The sequence below is a fragment of the Pinus tabuliformis genome, chromosome 5_2 (assembly GCF_031772625.1).
Source record: "Pinus tabuliformis cultivar Carrire ecotype Pingquan chromosome 5_2, CPIR1, whole genome shotgun sequence".
Classification (NCBI taxonomy): Eukaryota; Viridiplantae; Streptophyta; class Pinopsida; order Pinales; family Pinaceae; genus Pinus; species Pinus tabuliformis.
The window spans coordinates 753,958,583-753,971,369 of record NC_142306.1 but is presented as its reverse complement, the minus strand read 5'-3'; positions in this window follow the sequence as shown (position 1 = coordinate 753,971,369).

The following is a 12,787-nucleotide window of genomic DNA, read 5'->3' as shown; positions in this document are numbered from 1 at the left end:
TTGTTTGGTTAGATTAATGCACAAATAAAATACTCTAGATATTGTAGCATTTTGTTTGAAATCTTTTAAAGTTATAATTCTATAGATTATTGTTGATAAATACTCTATTCAAACCATGTTCATTGGTTTCAACTTATGAAAATCATAAATATCTAAATTTCAATATTTTTCAATGTAATAGCTATTCTCAATTCTTAAAAAAAAAATTCACCAATAAAAATAGTTAAAAAAAATATACATAAAATTACCAACAATATTATAAAATATTAAAATAATATAATATTAATTTAAATTAATCCATTTTCAAATTATCATATATCAAATAATTTATTTTGATTTCATATTTTCCTTCTATTTGTTTCAAAAACTTTAATGGTATGTCTCCATGTAACAAATGATGATTTGTGTCAATTAAAATCTTATGCATTTATAACAATTGAGAGCTATAAGTGACACGACACATTAGACTATTTGTGAAGTTTTATCAATTTGATTTGATTAGAGTGTGCTATTTCTATTTGTGAAGTCTTACTAATCTTATTTGATTATGGTGTATTATTATTTTTTGAGTATTTTATCAATCTGATTTGATTATGGTGTGCTATTTTGTAGAGTCTTATGCGATTGCCCTGCCTCCTCTGTAATATGGTATGATCTCTCGCTCTCTTATGGTTTCCATCACCGTTCCTTTGCTTCTGTGCAGGACGCTTTTGATTGGTGGAGCTCTCAATGTCCCTCCGGGCATGCTCTCCTCATCCTCACATGTTGGCACCTCTGGAAATGGCGCAATAACAGAATTTTTCAAGGCTGCTCTCTGCCTTTATCTTCTATCCTGACTACTATATCGGCGCTTATGCCCCCACAGGATTAGGCAAGTTCATACAAAAAAGCTTTTTCTCACCATTATGTAAAATCTACGAGCTCTATATACGAGTCTCCATACAGCATTTCTTTTTTGCTACTATCTGAACAGTTTTTTGCAGACCCAATCAGCTGGGATCTATGATGTTGATCCATAATGAATGTGATACAAAAAACCATGTATCTGATATTTATATTTTCTTAATATAATACATATCGTTTTTCTCTCTGAAAAAAAAAAAATTGTAGAGTCTTATGCATCTGATTTGATTGTGGTGTGTTATTTCGGAAATTTCGAGGTTATGATTTAATAGCTATGTATAGAGATTTGATCCTCACCCTTATGTACACTTAAGCCGCAAATTATGTACATCTAAAAACCGCTCTAAGTACGTCTTTTCAACTAAAAAAATACCACGACAGTTTGCCTCTCCTTACATATTAATCCAACCGTTCCAACTAAATTTATTTAAATGTTTAATATTAAACTCTAATTTTATTATTTTTATTATCATTATTAGATTGAGTAAAAAAAATTGTGATCAAATTGTAATTTGAGAGAAGATTTTTTGGCAAAAATCACTTCGGGATGCTTTTGTCGAGGCGTTTCGAACCAATCAGTGTGGTTCATCGTCAGGACAAGTTGAATGAACAGATCTCACTTTGCATATTAAATAGTCAGAGCAGAATATCCCATGGCTTTGCATATTAAATAGTCAGAGCAGAATATCCCACGGCTATATTTCTTGACCAGGTAACCGCTAGGAACGATTAGTTTGATTAGGGTATAACCTTTATTTAATTAAATAAGTTAATTCAGTTGGTTATATTCTTATTAAAATAAAAGTAAGTGGACTATTTAATAAACTTATAATTATAAATATAATTTAAATTAATATAAAAAAAACTAAATTATAAAATAAATTAATAAAGAAATTATTAAATTAATTAATTTAAATTAATAGTTAGTTATAAGGTTATCACATATATATATATATATGTAATAGAGTAATTAGTAGTTTGTTGTAAAAGTTATTATACAAGTATTAGAGTAATATATAAATAGTTAGTTATATTTTTATTAAAATATAAGTTAAAGGGACTATTTCATTCACTTATATTTATATATATTTTAAACTAAATTAATTATAAAATAAATTAATAGTTATTTATAAAGGTTATTAAATATATAAATGTTAGAGTGATTTAAGGGTTAGAAAGAATATTTTAATATTTAAAATTAATTAATAGTTTATTTAAGGGTTAAAGATTAGTTTCAAGATTATTTTCCTTATGTTATTAGAATCAAATTAAGTGCTATTAAAATACCTCAAACTATATCAACCACACCTCAAAGAACCAAGGCCACAAGATACGAGGAACAAGGGGAAACCAACTTAGAAGACAACAAGATCAAGCTAAACCTAGGGAGGGGAAGAAAGGAAGAAAATGACTACGAGGAGAGGGCTGGGACACAGCAACTATTGATCTTACAGCCATCTTCTCTATTGAGATTGTTCGGCCTTTTTTCAGTGTCAAGGGCTTCCCTAAATTTCCGATGATGGAATTGCGAAACTCTAGCAATAACACTAGCCTATTTGATACAAACATGATGATTGGTTTTTTCCACATGCTCTGCTAACGCAGAAGACTTGGTTCTCCTATACTTAAGGTCAACTGCGTGCTCACAAATCCTTTTTCACCAATATAGGGGGTCCCACAGGAACAAGGAATAATATATACCCCTTTCATGTCCTTAGGGTTGATAGGATCCTTCACAGATTTGAGGGACTTACGAATGGTGTTAAGAGGTCTAAAGGTCGAGGGGACATTATGCTTCTTAAGAATCCTCGCAATCCTATCAGTGGTCCCCTGAACAAACGGAAGATGGACACCAAGAATCCGTTCCTTCGGTTCTCTTCTAGATAACGAATTCTTAGCTGCTTTGAGGAAAGCCTTCTGTCCCATGTATCTACTATAACTGTTCTCAACAAAGACATTAAGGAGATGGGATTTCTCCTCCTCAAAGCTCTTTTCATAAGAGATCCTTAAGGCACGAGTAGCAAGGGTGTTGAGAACCCCGAACTTCTAAGCCGGGAAATGGTGGGAACTAGCATGAAGATACTGTTCCGTATGAGTTTTCTTACAAAACACTCGGTGGGAGAGGGAAACATCAATATTCTTAGAGATAAGAATATCAAGGAAAAGGAGGCAACCATCAACTTCTTTTTCCTTAGTAAACTTAATGGGTGAGGATTGACTATTGAGATGATTGAAGAAGAGATCTAACTTTTCTTGGTTATGAGACCAGATGACATTAGCTACATACCTTTTCCAAAGCTTAGGCAAGAGGCAGGCTGAGTTTAGAGCCTTGGATTCAAAATCCTCCATAAAAAGATTTGCAACAACAGGGGAAAGGGGTGAGCCCATGGCAACCCCACATGTTTGCTCAAAGAACTCACCTTCAAAACTGAAAAAAGCCGAAGTGAGGCAGATCTCAACTAACCTAGCAGTATCAGGATCTGTTAGACGGTTGATCACTTCCATGGTCTCATTTATAGGGATGCAAGTGTACAGGGAAACAACATCAAAACTGACAAGAATGTCTCCAGAGTCCAGCTTAATGTCCTTGAGCTCCTCAATAAAGGAAGCCGAGTCTTTAACGAAGGACTTTGTACGACCAACTAAGGGTTTAAGCTTCAAGACAAGAGACTTAGCAAGAAGATAGGTAGAACCACCAATAGTGTTGACTATGGGTCTAAGGGGAACTCTTTTTTTATGAATTTTCGGGAGCCCATAGATTCTAGATGATTTTTCATTCATTAAAATAGATTAAGAATATATGAATTTTAATTTTAATATTTTGAAGCAAATTTAAGATTTTTCCATCTATTAATTTTAAATAAATTAAATTAAAATGATACCTAAACGGTGAATATAATCTAACTAGTAAAGGTTTTTAACTTTTTTTCACCGTAGACGTTTTAAGTTTAAACATAAACATTTCATAATTAGATTGCTCCATAAACAATCCAAATCTCACAACCTATATACTACTCACTGCAACATTAAATGTTATATAGATGCAGTGAATATCGTGGAACTTTTGAAAGCCATCTTTACCATGTAGTCTTTTGGAATGTATCTTATATAGAATAGCAACTGCTAACGTCTCCCTCTCCGTCCACAGGTATAATAAACTGTTATGTTCAGAGTTTAGTTAGCTTTTTCGATCAATGAGCTTTCAGGCCCTACTCACTCTAATTAACGAATCCAAGATTTTCTAGGGCGTTTCCCTGTACCGCGTGCTTGCCAGCCATGTTGGCTCAAAGAATTGGTTGGATTTTTCGATTCGTTAACTTTAAGCCCTGCATTTTTTTTTAATAATTAATGACAAAATGTTTTGTCTGTAAAGTGTTATTTTTTTAATTTGGAATCAAGATATTTGTTGAATCTATATATACAATCAAAAAATTATTTTAAATAATACAAATCAAGATTTCACCTCAAATTTTTCCACCAGATTCCGGTATCAGAAACTCCAATATATTTTTATCCAAATTTGATTTATCAAAAATTTATTAAAAAACATAACATAAAAACATTTAAACTAGAATTTAAAACACCTTTAATTACAAAACATTTAGTATTCTATAAATACATTATCAATACATAAAAAGAAAATCAAAGTCAATGTTAGCAAAGTCAATGTGAAATGGGGACAAACTGTAGAGATATGGAAAACGTGTGGAGAAATTCACTACGCTGTGGTACGAATTCAAAAAACGAGTTGTTGACTGGAGAGGTGAGATGTACTGGTCAATGGTCGTTGAGGAGAAAATCGGCAGTCTTCCCTGATTAGAAATTGCCGTGTACAGCGATTCTCCCATTTGAAGATATCACGAGATTAGTGATTGCAATATGCGAAATCAACGGAATCCATTTGAGGATGTGATGTGTAGTTGGCATCACCATCAACGTCATATTGGGCTATGACAGTACTTTAACATGACATTATGCAAAGTCCAGTTTTGGATATTTTGAACCTTTCCAAAAATTAATTTGAGTTTGCTGTTTTTTTATCAAATCAGTGAACTTGAAGACCCGCACTTTAGGTTTTTTCACTTATGTAGATCGGTGATTCCCAGAATATTCGGGAATCGGACGGATATGGGCGATCAATTTTTTGACCACTCCATGTTCGTCCGATTCCCTAATATTGGAAAATCAGCAATCGATTTAAGCTCAGGCGTTTTTTTAGGAGTTTACATTGAATTTTCAAGAGATGTTTGGCTAAGTCCAGCATTATGAAAATTTCCAATGTGATTTTTCCTCTGCATATTTCTAACATCAAATCCCAAACTCTCTCATTCGTTTTCTACAGATTTCCGAATTTGATATCTCGAATCTTGACACATATCATATAAGTATTTTATTTATGTATATCCTTCGTGATTACCAGTCAAACAACTTTAACTAATTAGCAGCAGCAGCGAATTAGATTTTCTGCGTGAAAACTCCACTACCCACAATTCACCTTGATTTGCAGGATGAGTATGACTCCTGGATCTTGGCCTTCTACTTCAAACGTTGTCAGATATATTCCGTAGGTGTTGATAACCCGCCTATCTTCACGAAGACCATCAGTGCGTAATGCTTCAGGTCCTCAATCTTTGACATACAAAAATGATGTTCCGACTTGTTATCCTTTTGTCTCTTTTTTTTATTCGTTGCTTTAAGATGAAAAGCACTATCCTCCAGAAATTTACCGAAAGGGTTTAGCATTCAATCATGACGCTGAATGTAACACCTCGACTGTGTAAATAGATTTTATTGTTCTAGTTTTTACTGTTGGAGTTTACTACGTAAGGCAAAGTAATTTTGGACTAAGTTTGGAATAGAAGTTATTTTAATTTGTTTTTTGATATTTCTCTTTATGAGAAAGTTATGGAAGTTATGGTAAAAGTTCCAAAAGAGGTAATCTTCAGTTCCAGGTAGTTAGATAGTTATGTCATCATCTCAGGTAGATAAATTATCCTCATCTGGAATAGAGGGGTTCTTTTTAGCGCAAAAAAAAAGGAGGGTGAGGATTGAAAAAGGAAAAATAAATAAACAACGTAAGACAAGATGCTCTTCAGGAACTATTGAGGGAACTCTTGAGCTGGTCATGAACTAGTGGAATCCCCGTATTAATTTTTGGACTAGATTAAAAGTCTTGAAGTCCAAGAAGAATATTTCTATCCTGAGCTATTCTGGAACTTAAAAGGCTCTAAACGTAATAGCCACACTCAACGGTTGGGAGGTGGAAATTAGTCAACAAATAAGTAACATTTCATGAGTCATAACTTTCTACGGTTTTAAATATGGATGTAAATGTTTATTTTTCCCTCTGTGTTATGGAAGAACTAAAGGAAAAGAATTGTAGAAAGTATGGATTTCATATAGAAAGATAACATGAAATACTGTGTTTTTTATTAGAACCTATGGTATTTTAATTGGGTTAAGGAGTCGAAAAGAACCAGAAATGTTATATCACAGATTAAACGTTTTACATTTGATAGTTTCTTTTTCTTGAAAAGTAAATATCTTTTGTGACCGGTAAGTTACCAGATGCATATATATTGATTTTCTGCAAATGTTTGTAACTTGTTCTTTCCTTTAATCTTTCGTTAAATAAGGGTAGCTTTGTGTACTCTAAAGTTACAGGCACAACAGTAATAGAAAAAATCCAGTAAGATTAACTTTAGTTTTGCATCCAAGATGGAAAATAAGTGCATGCAAACCTCGGTTAATTCCACAATGGCCAACTTGAAACACTACCCAGGAATAGTCTGAGTTCCATAGTAGTTATTATCTAACGTCGCATGGGAAGAGAGCAACCTTGCAGCCGCAAGGTCGCTAACCTGTCGGGCGTAAGATAGAATATGCTAGTAAACAGAGAATAAAGGACAACGAAGGGTGAACATACAATTGCCTTGCAGCCTCAAGGTCGCTACCCTATCGCGCGTAAGATAGAATATGCCAGTCAACAAAGAATAAAGGACAACGAAGGGTGAACATACAATTGCCAAGCTGCGTAAACTACCAAAAAACTGAACTGAACGGTAACAGTATAATCTTTAAAAAATTAATAAAACATTCTTCTATTCTGTAAAGAACCCAAATGCAGCATAATGTTTAATTCCTCATTAACTGTAAGAAATGGTAAAGGCCAACATTTATGTATAAATTAGAGATTTTCTGGAACAAAACCCTGAGGCCCGACAGAGTTACAAAAACCTCCCAAAAAGGTTCGAGGTAACCCTCATATTCCAGTAATTTTGAATTATACACAGTAGCAATCTAAAAACAAATGTATAGTGGCCAGATCTAAGCTAGGAACCCTCCTCGAGGGTTGGCAACCTATTCTTTACTTATAATAAAAAAAACCTTTATGATAACTGCCAAAAAACTCTTGCATGTGCCGTCAGCAGGGGGTAGAAACAGATAATATAAAGAACCTGGAGCATTCGTGGATGAGTCGGTTTCCTTTGAACCGGGGGTGGACCCGCGCCATAGGAGATACACTTGTAAACCACTGAATTCGGTGTCATTAGCACTGGAAATCATGTCCAAAGTAAAAAAAAGAAAAGTTAAAAGATGAAAAGAACCTTCGAAAGTCTGAAACTTCTACCTTTGAAGGCCATGTAAACCCTAGTGAAGAATTGTAGCTGCCGCAACTGTCACCATGTAAAACTATGAGAAATTTGTCATAGTAATAAGTGAATTAGTTGTGTTAAGATTCCATAAGGAAATCTATATCTCATTAATCGAATATAATATTTACATATATACAAGAATTTTTGTCTTAAGATAGGAAATTTATCTTGGACATACAATCTGTTGGTTGAGAGAATATTGAGAGAATATCTCAACCATACGCAAAACTAGGAAACAAAATAGGAACAGACTCCTCTAGTTAGAAAGAATCACAACTCTCAAGACACACCCCCTTAATGAGTACTTGTCTCGATATCAATCTGCAAAGTCTAGTTGTGGTCAAACATAACAAGAGAATATGTTGATGTCCATATAAAAGAACAACCATCCACCGGAATGCATGGGTGCCAACCACTGCAACTGCAAGTCTTGTAGGATGTCCTTCGCATACATGGTTCTATCAACCATTATAACTGCATACATGTACCTATACCTGCAAACCCTCCTCCATCATCATGGGTCTTATCGGATTACCCATAACCATGCTCTAGGTTTTATCTGATGACCCTTAACCATGCCACCAAGGGCTCTCAGCCACCAAGGCTCAACTCAGCCACCAAGGCTTAACACAGCCACGAAAGCTCAACTCAGCCACGAAGGCTCAACACAGTCGCTCTCGGCCAAAAATCTGCCACTAAGGCACTCTAGCCACTCTGGGCCACAAACCTGCCACTGGGAATGGACAACACTGGCTCTCAATATACTTTCAAATTCTCTCAACAACACCCATGCGCAAGAAAGGAGCCAGATTTCATCTATGGCCAGATTGATGTGCACCTCTGGATTCTTTTTCCTAATGCGCACCCTTGGCATTTTGCATTTCCCTCTGGATCTGCTGAATCGTGTGGCCTCCCAGCATTTTGCATTTCCCTCTGCATCTGTCGAATCTGCAACCTCCCAGTGAGAGGGAACAAGGATTTTGGAACACAAAGCATGTTCCAGACATCATGTTGTCATCTTGCAGTTTATCTGAATCCTTCTGCTACGACAAAAGAACCTCCACATAATCAGAATCAGGCAAGTTTCTATCCTTCTTCTTGTTCTAGCCATAGCGGGGCTCCTCCATGATACTCTTGATGAACGACCTCACCGAGGGGACGAGTTTGACACATCATCGGTGGTTATTAAGCGGATCCAAAGGTCGAAGCCACAGTAAATGGTGGTTCTTTGAACTCGCCCAACAACTCAAAGCCCTCCTCGACCCTATTCCTCAGGTCTGCCGCACTTAACAGGCAACACCTGCCACAAAACAAAGCATATCATATCTAATCAATGAGCCTTAAAAACCAGGTTACCTCAAGCACACAGATCTCCACAAATCTGCACAATCTGGAAGCACAATCCACGCTGCTCCTCCACGTAGTGAATAAAGCACGAAGCACTCATATCTCATTGGCCACACACATAGGCTCCTTGACCACGCATGCTGCTTGACCAACCATGTAGTAAGTTGCAACAAATCTTGCTTCACATGGGTCCCTTGACCACACATGCAACAGATCTCAATCACCACGTTTCACGCGCATCCATCAGCACCACGGGATTCCGGCTGATACTAGCTTAAATTTGGCAACAATTACAGGTTGCACGCCTCTTCAAAGCCTGTTCTAAGGTCAAAAGCCCACGCAGGTTGTTGGCTTATAAGGGCCTGACCCAGGTTCGTAAGAGTTATTAGCCAAACAAAACCTATGCTACTGGCCCTTTCGGCAACAGTCCGCGGAGCGCGGACTAAGGTCTCACCAGAGGTAGCAGGGGGGGGTGCTGGAACTAGGTTTCTGCACCGTAGGGATGTCTTGACGAGGATTCAGACTGTCCTCGAATCGTGCTGCTGCCTCGCGCCTTTCTGTTTCCACGTGGATCGAGTTATTTTGTTATTTATGGATTTATTATAGTTTTGATCTACTTCTTACTATCCTTAAGCAAACATTTAACCGAGAAAACTAGTGCGCGCATTCATACAAGATATAGATTTGTAGAAACCCAGACATAAACAACAAAATAGATCATAAGTTATGCATGAACCAAAATAATAACAGATCTGCGAATTTCGAGAACCACTTATCTTTATTAATATCTTCCAATCAGTACATTCCACTTCCTGCGCTACGCACACAGCTACAGGGGTTCGCACACACAGCAGCAGACTCTACTAAGCCTCCATGCACATAACTGCGGAACCTCTATCTCCTCTTAGAACCCCAGACTCAGACTTACAGACTCAAAGATACAATTGCCTCTTCAAACCCATAACACATCAGATCTATCAAAAAGCTACTTTCTACCTTAGAGCCTCGCTCTATTTATACCTTCCCATGGTCCGCAGACCATGGGCAAGCCGAATCACTTTCTATTACTTTACATTATTTTCGGGTAGACAACCCTTTGACTCAACCCATTAAATTTCACGCTCCGCGCTCTTTGCAGACTTTTACCATGTCATTACCCTAAACTATGGGCTTTACGCCCCAAAATCGTTACGCGGGGCCTCTGCTACCCAACAGGCCCGCAACACAATCATCGTGACTCGTCTCAAGTCACTTGTTGGTGTGGTGATACGCTCTGCCACTGCTTCGTTGTCCACCATCCCTATGAGTGACGCACTACGTTCTGTTGTTCCTTCTTTATCTCCTGCAATTCTTCTTCAAGCTCCTACTCCATTTCCTTTACTACTTCGTGCAATCAATGATGCTCATTCTGCTCTGCTCGGTTAACACAGAGCACCCCCTCATAGGATTTTAGCTCAAGCTAGGGTGCCACATACGAGAACTCTTTGTGCCATAGCAGCAAATCTCCAATCTCTGGTCTACCATACGCGCTGTCTTCTGTCGCTTGTGTTGCACTTTTGCAAAAAATATGCTACTGTCCGCGAAATCCCAATCTTCAAGGTACATCAGAGACGAACTGTTAACTGCAATTCCATCCTTTGTCTCCTTATTCACAGTCTTTTCCTTATCTTTTATGGGTCATTGGCCAACCCATGGGCTAGGCAACGACATCCGGACCAGTTCTAGTTCGTGTCTATGAATCGCTGGTACCTCCCCTACCTTCGACATCACACTTCCTAGGGGGTCCTGCATCTTCATTGGCCATATAACGATCCCCAGGCTTACCCCCTCGACTTCAATGATAAACCACGTCATAACGATGGAATTACTTTGCTCAAAACTGCAGATTGTTCGGTGGATGCCCCCCTGTAATTTATAAGCAGTTCAAAATTCCAATTTAGTTGCTCCCTCCTTTTCTGGTGTCGTACTGTTTCGTCTGTAGTGGATTGTTCCAGGTCCGGCTCATACTTGGTATCTTAATTGACCGCTGCCCGCTCCTTTTCGCTTGAGCTCAGATAGCTTGTCATGAACAGTGACAGCAGCTGTCACTTCCCAGTTTAGCCATGCAGCCTCGCATCCCCCTCTGCGCAATCGCGACCCTTGTGCCATACCGATTCTACGCGCACCCTTGTTAACGCACAACTTCCTCACAGACTGCTTTATCGTCCCGCACTCTCTTCCAACTGTCCGGAGTGGTGAGACTATACGTCGGGCAGTTAATCAGGTGGTCAACCCACCCGTGTAGAGATTTAGGTGACTGCCATTTACTCTGCCCAAGAAGGGTTCTCCATTCAGCTTGGCAAGCCGGACTATGCCTCCATCTGTGACTTCTTTGACGACATAGGGCCCCAACCAATGCATTCGGAGCTTTCCAGGAAATTTTTCAAACTTGCTGTCGTATAGTAACACTAAGTCATTCTCTTTGAATGTGTGCATCTTGATGTGACGATCATGCCAAGCTTTCTCCCGTTGCTTCTATACCTGCTGATGGAAGCCTGCGAGGAGTTGTTCCTCCTCCAGCTCCTCTAGTTGCGCGATCCTCTCTTCCAATGCTCTGTGTTCTGCCATGCCTATCATCACTGCAATTCGAAAACTAGGTACAATGTATTCCATTGACATCACAGCTTCCTTGCCATAGACTAACCAGAAAGGTGTCTAGCCCGTCAATTTTTTGCACGTTGTTCGGTAAGCCCATATTATAGCAGGTATGCATAGATCCCAATCATTTTGTTGCGCATTACATACCTTTGTCAACACGATCTCCAATATTTTGTTAAAAGCTTCAACGGTCCCATTTTCTTGCGGATGGTATGGTGTACTTTGCTAATTATATATCTAGAACTCCACTGTGAGTGCGCTGATAGTCTCATTCAAAAAGTGCATTCCGTAGTCTCTCATTAGAATTTTTGGACATCCAAACTGCATTAACACATTCTCGAACAAAAATTTCGCAGTTGTGGCGGCTGTGCAATTCTTACCTGGTTGTGCTTCTACCCATCGGGTCCAATATTCTATAGCGGTGATGATATTGTCGACACATGTCTTCCCTGGAGGTGCGATAGGTCCCAGAAAGTTGATCGCCCATTTTTTGAATAGTTGCAGCATCATTTGTGGCTTGAGCGGCATTTCATCCCTTCGCGATGGTTTCCCGGTCCATTGACATACATCGCAAGCTCGATAGAATGCTTTTGAGTCTTGGTGTAGGGCCACCATAATCTAGTGTGAAGAATCTTCTGTGCTGTGGCGCATCCCGCATTATGTCCTCTTGCAACTCCCTCATGTGCCTCGCAAGGATCTGTCCTCGCTCAAATTCTGGTACATATCTGCGTAAGATTTCATCGTTGCCCATTTTGTAGAGGTGCCATGCAATAACAGTAAAGTCTGCTGCACGTATCACCAGTTCTTTCTTCTGCTGAATAGAGTGCCCTAGTGGTGCGGTCCTTGTGGTTAAGAAGTGGATGATATCATCAAATTGGACATCCGCGAAGCGTACTGCATATAACTGTGCATCCGGTAATCCTTCCTCTAGATTCATGGGCTCTTCACCGTTCTCAATTCATGACAAATGATCTGGGCCTGTGTTTAGACATCCCAGCTTTACGATGACTTCAAAATCATATTCCTGGAACAATAACAACCATCTACAAATGCGCCCCCCCAACACAAGCTTTTTCACTAGGTATTTCAGCACGGAATGATCCATGTACATCTTAAAATGTCCTCCGAGGAGATAGTGGTGATATTTCCGGAGCGTGTATATCATTGCCAACCCCTCTCACTCAATGGTGGAGTAATTCTTTCCAACTTTGGACAATTGCCGACTTGCGAATGCGATCGGGTGA